This window comes from Solanum stenotomum, chromosome 7, assembly GCF_019186545.1.
Source record: "Solanum stenotomum isolate F172 chromosome 7, ASM1918654v1, whole genome shotgun sequence".
In the NCBI taxonomy this organism is placed as follows: Eukaryota; Viridiplantae; Streptophyta; class Magnoliopsida; order Solanales; family Solanaceae; genus Solanum; species Solanum stenotomum.
This window is the reverse complement of record NC_064288.1, coordinates 11235513-11248393: the sequence shown is the minus strand read 5'-3', so window position 1 is coordinate 11248393 and position 12881 is coordinate 11235513. Positions and strand designations below refer to the sequence as shown.

Sequence of the window (12881 nt, the reverse complement as noted above, 5' to 3'; positions counted from 1 at the left end):
TCGCACAACTTGTCATATACACCCTGTCGAGCTAAGGATTCCAGACAAGGACCCATGGGGGACTCGCAATTCATATACCAAATCACAATCTCAATATCTCATCAACTTGCCACCTTAGCGTGGTCAAGGATATAAAAAGGTGTCTCACTTTATTTCTCAAAAGGAATCTCCACATTTTTCTCAATTTCCCAAGAACATGATATGATGAATGAGGATGGATGCATCACAACACATATATAACATGGAGGCAATAATCAACTCAACATGTATCAATAATCTAAATTTCTCAAAACTCAATTGAATCATGATATACACCCTCATATGAAAAAAAGTGGGAAAGAGTTCATTTGAAATAAGTGAATTCCATTTAGAAAGCATTTCATTTACTCAAAGAATTATAATGTTTTCAACTCAGTCCCTCACTCGGGCATTACAGGTCAAATAGCATTACAAGCCTCTATCACATGCAACTCATGAGTCACATGTTGTCAAAGCAAATAGAACAACAATTAAGGCCTCAACATAGGTTAAGCAACATATCTATGCCCCCACACAGGCAACACAATATAATCAACCCCCACACGAGCAACATAATATAATCTCCAACTTATTAAAATCTCAAAATGGACCCTTAAGATTTATTTGAGACCCGATAAAAATAAATGAAAGATGCCACCCTACTAAACTCGACATTCCGGACTCAATGAAATCTTTGGATTTTCAAAAAAAAAATCATTTAGACAAAAATACCCACTTGGACATTTCTTTAGACCAAAAGATCAACTTCTCGCCTAAACGACCAACTCTCAACCTAAGGCCTCAAAAACCTTACATACCACTCTACTAGCTCAAACTCGACGTTCTGGAAGCAATGAAACTAACGAAATTCCCATCCGATGCTCAGAACTCAAATGTTGACGAAACCAAATAATGTATTGTTAGCTCTATTAACTTTATGTTGTAATGATGACACTAATCCTAAATGATCTGTGCAGGAAAAAAAAGAGATACATCAAAAACCTGTGAAAAGAAAGCATAAATATAAACACGGAAGGAAGTCACACACTACCAGAATTAAGGAAGATTGATAAATGATTGTACCAGAATCGAGGAGATTGACTTGCATAAAAATGAAATCAAGACGAGTCAGCAACCTACTAGAAGGAAAGCACACCCTATCATAATCAAGGAAGATTGACTTTCATCAAGGAAGAATGACTTTTCTAAAGATGCAAACAAGTTAGCACATGCGTATCCTAGTCACTGTTTCATCTTGTAAAAACATTGTATTTAATATAGTTAACTAGTGAAAAGAAAAGAAAAAGAGAGATGAGAAAACTATACGAGTAGAGGATGTTACCAACAAGTGAATTGTAATCTTTCATATCAAGGAGTTCACAATAGGCTATTTGTCTAATCAGAAACATTCAAGCTCTAAGGAAACCAAGGGGACTGGATTAGGCAACACATCGGTGATTTGAACAAGTATAAAAATCTTTGGATCAATTGTGTCTTTTATCTCTTTAAACCTTATATAATATGTTTTTTTATCTAATCGTCTAAACTATAGGGTAGTTAACTTGAAAAAAATCAACAAATGTATATATTTGTGTCCTGAAATAAACAATACTTATAAAAAGAGAACCACATTTGCACATACTGAAATGTCTTGCTTAGATACAAATATTCAAGTCAAAGTAACAGATCAACACAAACAAGATGATGAGAGGGCAGAGAAGTTACCAGTGCTATCCACACAACTTTCCTTTTTGAATACATCTTGAATGCAGACTCTTTTCATAAGCTGATATGATTATCAAATTGGTCATTCAGGTAACTGTAAACCTCAAATGGAAAAAAGATAGCATTATAAGGAAAAAAACGTACAATTCATCAATTAGTTATACCTTTCCCTTGATTGATTCAATACGATGCAATAACTCTTTTCCACTTCTTTTTTGTGAGCCATGCAAAATACAAATGCCAACATTCAAAATCTTTTCGATGTCAGCACGAGAAACAACATATGTGCAGGTGTTTAAAAGCTTCAAAGCATGTGGAACCAAATCCAGCCTTGAATCACAGTATCGACATAAATACTGTGCATCCAAATTGATGCTTCCTCCAACTGTCCCAGCCATGTAAGCTCGTAGAGCACAGTCTAGATGGGAAACATGTCCACATATGTAGCCTTCTATTATTGCTTCACATCGAATGTAACTGTACCCATCATAGTCCGAACTGATAGTTTTGCAGCAAAGGATACAACAACAGTCTCAGCAAAAACCAAGTTCACTGCAACAGATACCACAAAGAATGGCCGGAAAAGGATTTTCTACTATTAAACTGCTATAGATTTTGTTACCAGCCTTACAAGTAATGGCTCTTATAGGAGAATCAGACAGTAAAGATTGCAATTTTGTCCCTGAAGATGTACTCATCTCTTTCATATCTGAGTCAAAATCAATATCTAATTAAAAAGAAAAAAAAGTTGGCATTAGGTCAATAAAAAAATGTGGTAAGTGTTTTTTTTAATTGATGCAAACAACCGAATAAATATCTACATGATATATACCAAAGAGCCCTGTCGAAACTAACCTTTTGAGCTTGGCGACTGCTTCGAAGGAATCATCCAACTAAATGAGGCAAAAAATTGGTTTATATCCATGTCAGGATACTCATATTGGAGATACTTTTTAACTGAAATCTTACTTCGAAAAACATTTTTATTTCCACCTTTTGGAGCCTTAAAATACTTCGGAAGATACAGATATCTATCTCTAAAGGCGCCTGAACTTGTAACTCTTTTCCCTGCCCGCCATTCCCACTTGTCACCAGCATTTGGCCAATCTACAGGAGCATATGGTAAGCCTTCGCCAGAGTCATACTCAGAAACTGGATAAAGTTGAAGCCCAATTTCATTGATTCTAGAAGCACTCCCATTATATACAACATGTGCACGACTCTCCCCAGCCTCCTCCTTGGAGGACATTTAGCTGGAAATCTCTAACTCTGTTGATACCAATGGAAGTCTGAAACCGCAGAAAAATAAAGAAACGTCAAAAGTCCACAGTAGAAAGCAAACCATTTTTGGCTATAAAATATTGGAGGAAAAAACAACTAAAGGAGAAAAGACGAAAGTTGGGCATATTCTCCAGGAAAACAAGATAGCTAATTTTCGACTAGAAGAAGTTATGCTTCAGATGAAGATAAATGTTAGACCTTTCAGCATGAGCTACAAAAACACTCTCCTCCGAAGGAAACATCAAAGTTGATCAGCAGAATGTTTGTGTATAATGCAGCATGCTTGACATAAATACCTAAAGTTCAAAGCCACCTTTGGTGTGAAATTATTACTAAGATACTTAGAACAATAATTTTGAANCCAGCATTTGGCCAATCTACAGGAGCATATGGTAAGCCTTCGCCAGAGTCATACTCAGAAACTGGATAAAGTTGAAGCCCAATTTCATTGATTCTAGAAGCACTCCCATTATATACAACATGTGCACGACTCTCCCCAACCTCCTCCTTGGAAGACATTTAGCTGGAAATCTCTAACTCTGTTGATACCAATAGAAGTCTGAAACCGTAGAAAAATAAAGAAATGTCAAAAGTCCACAGTAGAAAGCAAACCATTTTTGGCTATAAAATATTGGAGAAAAAAACAACTAAAGGAGAAAAGACAAAAGTTGGGCATATTCTCCAGGAAAACAAGATAGCTAATTTTTTACTTGAAGAAGTTATGCTTCAGATGAAGATAAATGTTAGACCTTTCGGCATGAGCTACAAAAACACTCTCCTCCCAAGGAAACATCAAAGTTGATCAGCAGAATGTTTGTGTATAATGCAGCATGCTTGACATAAATACCTAAAGTTCAAAGCCACCTTTGGTGTGAAATTATTACTAAGATACTTAGAACAATAATTTTGAAGAACTTGGTAAGAAAAAACAAAATTTAAAGAATATTTTCAAAACTAGAAACTTAAAACCAGTTAAGAAAATAGAATCTGAAACAAATTAAAAATAATAAACAAAATATTTTCTCAAAAAAGAAAATTGAGCCCACTGAATGCACAATGTTTTCTTAAGGAAATTAGTCCCCTCAAGTACCCGAGGTCAATGGAATATATCCTCTCATAATAGAATAATCTTACTCACCGGTGTATCGATACTCAAAAGCACGGTGTCAGCAAACCACTCAACAAAAGTAAAGTACACTTAGAATACTATATTTAGTAGAAAAGAAAGAAGTTCATAATTTTGTTATTGAAAAATAAGAGGAACACCTCTATTTATAGACAATAGATGGTAGTGTGAATGGCTACTTATTGTGCCTTATCAGAAAGGTCACAACCTTTCAGAAAAGTCACAATTCTTCAGAAAAGTCGCAACTCTTCAGAAAAGTCGAAACTCTTTATAGAAGTCACAACTATTCAATTTCATTCACATCTTTTAAAACCCAACAGTTACTCGTGGCATCAGAAAAATTGTGGCCTTGAAGGGTTCTTTTTAGTAGATCCCACAATAGACCAGTCCTAATATACTCTCAAATCCTTTCAGTAGGTACAAATTTAAGGTTCTCATGAGTTTAGAAAGCAGAATAAAAAAAATCTCCTTTCAGAAATGCACAAACAATCTCTGTCAAAAATTATACAACATATTTTTGGTTTCAACCCATTACTGTTATGTTTTGAATTTACTTCACCCCTAATTTTTTAGAAATATTAGTTAGCAGTTAGCACTATTATTGAATTTACTCCCCCCCCCCCCCCCCCCCCNCAAATTTTAGAAGAAAACAATCAACTTAGCCTGTATATTTTATTAAACTTATTAAGTACTATTTATAGAAGACAGTTCCATTTAGAATAGGTAGTTAGCAGTTAGAACTATTATTAAGTGGTGGAACTAGGTATTGGCAATGTTGTTAATTTGATCCCCTTCATTAAAAAATTATATTGTGTAATTAAGGCAAACATAATCTTCCTAGTTATGTGTAAATCGTTAAATCACATTTGACAGAAGGGAAGATACTAGTGTAGTGGCAAATGGGGTTCAAAATCTGTTTTAGATCATATATTTAAATCTTAGGTATATTTCTAGTATTTATCTCAAAATTTATATTTTGAATCTCCTTCCGCCACTACTATAATTTCACTGAGAGTCCTGTCTAAACCATCTGCCAACTCTAGATTGCCTATTTATAAATAGCAAGCGATACACTTTGCTTCCATGTTACATTTTATCATACAAAGATATTAATGAACATTTGCACCTAACTTGACTCAAAAGTTATCCATTTCCCAAGACCATATGTATAGACAATAACTTTCTTCTACAAATTTTGCGGACTCTAAATATCCACTCTTCCACATTGCAAAAGCTAGCTATTAATGTGGGAGAGCCTCGACGGCTCCTCATTAGGTAGTATTCACTCTACTACAAGTAGGCAGCTTTTTCTGAGGTAGCCCTTTTCAAGTTGGGTGGTCAATGTCTTCTTGGAACGGTGGACACGAAGGGTGATGGATATGACTCTCATATCATCGATACAATCAAGGAGAACATGAAATAACATAGAGTAAAAAAACACAATAAAAATGCTTCTGACACAAATGAGTATATCTACCTACTTTAAGAAGAAAAAAATAGTATAAATCATTATCATATATAGTGAGGACGTGTATATCAATTAAATGAGAAGCTCTGATTGAATTTGGGTATATACCTGAGTAGATTAAGGACTTGAATAAACTCAGTCTCCTGGTAATCCTAGACGAAGACGAAAAATTGAAAATTCAAAAGCAAAGGAAAAAGGGAAAGCAAAACCCTAAAACCTTGTGAAATGCAAAGGTTGTAATAAGTATTTTTTTAGTATTTAAGAACTTTTATACTCTTCAGGTCTGAGTTGGTACACACCTGTCATATTCCTTAACGAGAAATAAATAAAAGAGTAATTTTACTGGGATAAGACATAAGTACCCCCCTAGACTATGACCGAAATCTCAGAGACACACCTTAACTAAACTAAGGTCCTATTATCCCCCCCCCCCCCCNTCATTTTTTTTTTTGTATTTTTGTACACCTTTTGTCTTACGTGGCACACTCTGTGACTCTACGCAATTGAGGCGCGTGGGAGATATTTGGATTCCATGTAAGCTAAAAAGATGTACAAATTTACAAAAAAGAAAAAAAAAAGGGTTCAAGGGGGTAATAAGATCTTAGTTTAGTTAAGGTGTGTCTCTGGGATTTCGGTCATATTTTAGGGGGGGGGGGGGGTACTTGTACCTTTTCCCTAATTTTACTATATCATTCTTTGAATATAATTAATTCAATATTTTGACAAATATATTGGGGAAATGAATGGTACTTCCTCTAGTCTATATTAAGTGAATTGTTGGGATATAAAACTCCTCTTAAAGAAAAATATTAAGGACATATATTAAAGGCTATTCTTAATTATTATTATTATTCCTAAACTATTCTCCTAAAAATGTAAAGTAGTTAACAACATCATTAAAAGAAAGGATAAATATGAAGAAAAAAAATCCAATTAACAAATATCTTGAACTTTGAAAAATTCACTTATTTTGAACTATAAAAAAAAAAAAACTTATGACAGTTCACTTAATATGGACTAGAGGGAACAAATCTTAATAGTTAAGTTGGTTGATACATGAACTTTTGTTCATCTTGTTGGTGAAGGTCCAATTTATCAAGAACTAATTGATAAATTATCTCTTGATTTTTAAATTCGACAAGTGAAAGTAGACATTTTTAAAAAATAAAGTTAAATGGTCAAAGTCACACTTCCATTATCAATTATCTCTTGATTTTTAAATTCGACAAGTGAAAGTAGACATTTTTAAAAAATAAAGTTAAATGGTCAAAGTCACACTTCCATTATCAATTGTTCTTTTTTTCTACCTAAACTATAACCATATATGTATTAAAACACACATCATTTAATAGATGATTGTATGTAGTGTGCACTCTCTAATTGTATTAAAAAAAATATGTCAAGTAACAGTCCACATGAATAAATATTTCCATTTATGCAGAACTAAAATAATTTTTAGTTTAAAACTTAAGGGGGTTAATATTTTTGGATAAAAATCTAAATCGAATCATTTGTAAAAATTCATGGGTCATTTGTAAAATGATTCACCCAACATCTTCATTCTCCAAATCCTCGCCCTCAATTGTGGTTTGTGCCTTCAAATTGCTATTGTAGACTATGTCCCCCCACCCTCCCCTATTAAGTTGTAATTATGTCGTAGATTCAAGATAAATCAAGTCAAAGGATAGTTAAGAAGGTGGTAATCTTTAATGAAACTCAGATAAAATTTGAAAGTCGGAAGAACGACAAGAAAGTTCTAAGGAGAAGGTGTGAAGGAAGTAAATTGAAAATGGAAGAACATATATAGATTTTGGAAAAAAAACGTCAGTATTGCCTGGATGGTCGGCCATGGTTTTTATCCAATCACAAGAAGACACGTACTCGGAGCATTAAAAGTGGATGGACATGTGTCACATCAAGAAATGTCAAAGGACTTTCATTTGCTTTCGGCCATGAATTGAAGTGTTCTCCATCTTTCTGTCACAATTCTTTGAGTACCCAAATAAATGCGGGACAATCTATGTAACGTCCAACAACTTCTAAGCAAAGATTCTAATCATCCTTTGTATGTGTATAAGTCTGGACCCAATGAATTCTAAGTTGTGCATATATATTAAGGTCCTTTACAAAGTGTAGTAAGTATATCAGATATGGTTTAGGGTCGTCAGGAACCTCAAACACTAAGCCAAATTCAAAGCATTTCTATCAGCTATGTTTTCACATGAGTTCCTACAAGAGTCAACTTCAAACGACCATACCTCTCAGAATAGTAAGATTTAGGTGACCCGTGACCTATCGAATTAAAGACCTACAATAATTCTTTCCAATGTCACTAACCGATCGTCAACCCGACTCTTGAGTAAAATGTTTTCTGATTTTACTAGAGAGATGTCAAATTGATTGTGTGCTCCGCATGCCTGGTAGCGTGGGATCACCCTCTAGGCCATTTTCCCAGTAGCCTGGGTGGGTGCACCGCACACACCAAATAAATTTTTGAGAGTCTAGCTTTCAAAATTCTATATTTATTAAGTTAAGACGGTGGTCATTATAAAATTAATCTTGGACGACCTGGGGCTTATTTTCTCTCAAATTCTCTAATCTCCTGCATCTTTAATACCAAAGTATGTTACTCTCATGTATCTAAATTAGTTCTAAAAAATTTCAATCTCTAATCACAAATTCTTAATAAGATTCTACATCAAATCTTTCTCTCTCATATCTAGCAAAAATAAGAACTCATCCTAAAGTTCAAGAAGAGACTTTTAGTGCTTCTCTTCGAACTGAGAGTTTCAATTAGAGTGATTTAAGGTATGTAAAGCTATCATAGTGAGTTAATGAGTTCTTCCTCACGCCCTACATCGAAATTTCAGTTAGCAAGATTCAACTAGGGTTTCAAACCCAAGGCTTACTACATTTGAGGGTTCTACTTACTTTCTTATCATGAATATTGATTTTGTAGTGTCTATTTTAGTATATTAATTGATTGGACGATTCTTAATTATTGATAATGCTTATTTCACCACATGAACCATATTTAATTATGAATTTTATGAAAGCCTTGATATATCAGTTCTTATGCATTATCTCCGTGAAGAAAACAAGGCTAGTTTAAAGAAGGCATAATCAGTTTTAGAGAAAGGATTTTCAATCAGTCTTTAAAGCAAGTTCAATGCATTGATAAAAGAGTATGCAGAACAGTGAGTCAAAATAAGATTTTCAGAAAAGCATAGTCAAGTCATTTAAGTTCAGTTCAGTTTAGTTTTAAAGAAGCATTATTGAGCATAGACTCAAAGTATCAGATTTTCAGTTTTCCCCTAAAGGGGGACATCTTTACAGTATGAGTATTATTGCATGTTTTGGGAGTAGTATTTGATAATAATTGAGAAATCAGAGACCAAAAAGAGTTCAAAACTATTATGTATTTCTATCCTTTACAATTGATAAACTATCCACTAGTTATATACAAAGGTACATGCATAATTCTAGCAAAATATCACATCATATCTTGAACAATATCAATGGTGTGATTGTGCTTAGTTAAATTAGAATATTGTTCTGGATATTTAAGAATCATATTAGATATTTTGAATCATAACAGAATGATTTGGAATCATATCTGATATGGTCAACATCCCCTCTCAAATTGATGCTACTTATCAAGAAACATTAATTTGGATAATTAGAATTGGTGTCTGCTCCTTGTTATCACTTTTGTAAACAAGTCTGCCAATTGATCATGCGACGTTATATGTCGAAGACTGATGACTTGATTAACAACAAGTTCTCGAATATAATGGCAGTCCACTTCAATGCGATTTTTGTTCTCATGGTGGACCAGATTTGTTGCTATTTGTACTGCACTAGTATTGTCAGCATGTAATGTAGTGGAGCCATCAACAGAGATATGAAGTTCTGCCATCAATCGACGTATCCACACAATTTCAGAGCAAGCAGCTGACATTGATCTATATTCTGCCTCTGTTTATGGTTTTTAAATTCTTGGCTACTTCTTGCACTTCCATGAGACAAGTGATGATCCGATTAACATACACCATCCTGTCGTAAACTTTCGAGAGTTTGGGCATCCTTCCCAATCTGCATTTGCATACCCTTCGAGATTTAGAGATGATGTTGAATGAAAGAAAAGACCTCGATTAATTGTACTCCGAACATAGCGAATGATTTTGAGGAGGGCAAAAAAATGATGTTGGCAAGGATTTGTAACAAATTGGCTCAAGACTTGATCTGGATAAGAGATGTCAGGTCTTGTTATTGTCAAATAAATTAGACAACCAATGAGCCTCCTGTACAATGTTGGTTCTGCAAAAGGGTCACCATCATCATTTTTGTACCTCACATTGATCTCCATAGATTTGTGAGCTTCCTTCTAATCACTTAGACATGTTTGTGTGATAAGATCCTCTGCATACTTCCTTTGGCTTAACATGATACCATCCTGCAAATATTCAACCTCCAACCCCAAAAAAATATGTTAACATGCCAAGGTCCTTCATTTAAAAAGTTGCATTAAGAAGATTCTTGAGTTGTACAATTCAATTCTAATCACTGCCATTTATAATCATATCATCAACATACAATAGTAAAATTTTCATACCAGTATTGGAGTGCCGGAAGAATAATGAATAATCAAAAACACATTGAGAAAATCTAGCATTTATGATGGTAGATAGAAACTTCTCAAACTGTGCACGTGGCACTTGCTTGAGACCATATAGAGATTTTTGAAGACGACAAACCATATCAGGTTGAGCTTGGTGTACCCTGGGGAGGCTTCATGTATATAACCTCATGTAGTTCACTATGCATAAATTCATTTTTCACATCCCTTTGATGAACTTTCCACCGTTTGATGGATGCTATAGTGAGAAACACACGAATTGTCGTCATCATTGCAACAGTAGCAAAAGTCTCCTCATAGTCCAAACCATATTCTTGTTTATATACTTGAGCTACTAATCGAGCTTTGTACCTCTCCAACGTGCCATCAAACTTCATTTTCACAGAATAAATCCATTTGCTCCCAATAACAGAAGCTTCAGCCGATTTAGATATCAAATCCCATGTATGATTTTCTTCTAAAGCCGAAAGTTCCTCTTCCGTTACCTTTTTCCAACAAGCATGACTTGATGCCTGTTGGTAAGTAGTTGAGACAAAAATAGAATTCAAAGTAGTAAGTAAGGCATACGACGGACCGTATCTACCTGGAGAGTATCCATATCGATCTGGGGCAGATGTTTTACGTTCAGAGTGACAAAGAGAAGGAATGGAAGAATTTATTTGGTCACTTGGTATATGATATGGTCAATAGTATTGAGCACCGATTTGGGTAAGAGTTAACAACTCAAAACCCATAACTTGTGTCACCAGCGTAGATAGGATCATGTCNTTTGATGGAAGCTATAGTGAGCAACACACGAATTGTCGTCATCATTGCAACAGTAGCAAAAGTCTCCTCATAGTCCAAACCATATTCTTGTTTATATACTTGAGCTACTAGTCTAGCTTTGTACCTCTCCAATGTGCCATCAAACTTCATTTTCACAGAATAAATCCATTTGCTCCCAATAACAGAAGCTTCAGCCGATTTAGATATCAAAGCCTATGTATGATTTTCTTCTAAAGCCGAAAGTTCCTCTTCCGTTGCCTTTTTCCAACAGGCATGACTTGATGCCTGTTGGTAAGTAGTTGAGACAAAAATAGAATTCAAAGTAGCAAGTAAGGAATACGACGGACCGTATCTACCTGGAGAGTATCCATATCGATCTGGGGAAGATGTTTTACGTTCAGAGTGACAAAGAGAAGGAATGGAAGAATTTATTTGGTCACTTGGTATATGATATGGTCAATAGTATTGAGCACCGATTTGGGTAAGAGTTAACAACTCAAAACCCATAACTTGTGTCACCAGCGTAGATATGATCATGTCATTGATTCGAGCGACTCCTCACAACCTTGTTGAGTGCTTTTCAGATGGATCCAGAGGTTAATTTATGTTGTCCTATACTCCGGCAAGGTATAGGATGACTGGAAACATGGGCTAGACATTGTATTATCACGAGGCTCATAATGATGGTTTTCGATTAAAGAAACTCTCCAAGAAAAGTAAAGTATATTATTTTAGTATTTTGCTATCATTGTGTATCTCATTGTAGAGATTTAATGATTTCACGTCATGTTCATGCTTTACTTTCAGTTTCTTTTCAGTTCAATAATTTACTTCATTCAGTCTTATTACATACCGTACATTCCATGTACTGACGCCATTTGACGCTGCATCATTTTATGATGCAGTTTCAGGTACTCTTGATAGAAGACGTTCAGTAAGATCACTTTCCACTAGCATTTGGTGAGACCTCCTCACTTCCGAGGGGCTCTAATTTAGTTGGTATAGTTTATTTAATTTTTTCAGTCATTGTTAGTTGAATAGTCAGGTAGTCATGAGTCTTGTGCCAACACCTATCTTTAGTTAGTAGAGGCTCCTAGATAGACAAAGTCAATGAGTCAATTCAGTCTTTTGTATTCAGAAGTTTAAACATTATTGTCATTATTCATATTCAAATTTATTTCAGACTTTTGTATGAGATATATTTAATTGATTTTAAATGTTCATTGTATATGGCTTATGCATGTATGTTTAGTCTTCCACTCAGTAGTCAGTCAGGCCAAGGGTTCACTTGGGACCAATAATGGTTTCTGAGTGCCGGCAATGTTTGGGGTGTAGGATAGAGGTGTGACAATCTATATAGGGTAAAACTGATCATGATCGATAGATAGATAAACCATAAAGTGACATATGGCATAAGCGACAAGTCAGGTGTGACTAAGAGATTGACACCACAATGTGAGCCCACCTAGCTCCGAAGATGCATCATCAGATACGAGACACAAATTAGATAAGGTAAATTTGAAGTTCAACCATTTAAAGGAAATTCATGATTAGAGAGTAGCAATAATGTGTATTAATAGGTTTCAAGAGGCTTGATGCGCAAATTTTGTTCTCGTCTTATTTTCATTCACTTATAAAAATTCACTTAGCTTATGCTTTGGAAATTCATGCTCTCAAGTTATATTTCATAAATTTATCCATCCGTGGATGGTCAACTTGTGCATATTTTCTACAATATCTTTTATCATCATCATCATAATATATATATATATATATATATATATACATAGTCCTTGTTGGAAAAACTTTTCTAAAGTCTTTTATTATGCTCTCTATTTTATCATTTTTTTTCTTTT

At 34.6% G+C, this 12881-nt stretch overlaps 1 protein-coding gene and 1 pseudogene across 2 annotated transcripts in view; one reads left to right on the top strand and one right to left on the bottom strand.

Moving 5' to 3' along the window:
* The window catches only part of LOC125871845 (chromatin modification-related protein EAF1 B-like), a 286021-nt gene that overhangs the window by 219388 nt on the left and 53752 nt on the right, over positions 1–12881 (top strand). The window lies entirely within an intron of this gene.
* Positions 1706–2992, bottom strand: LOC125869637 (uncharacterized; annotated as a pseudogene).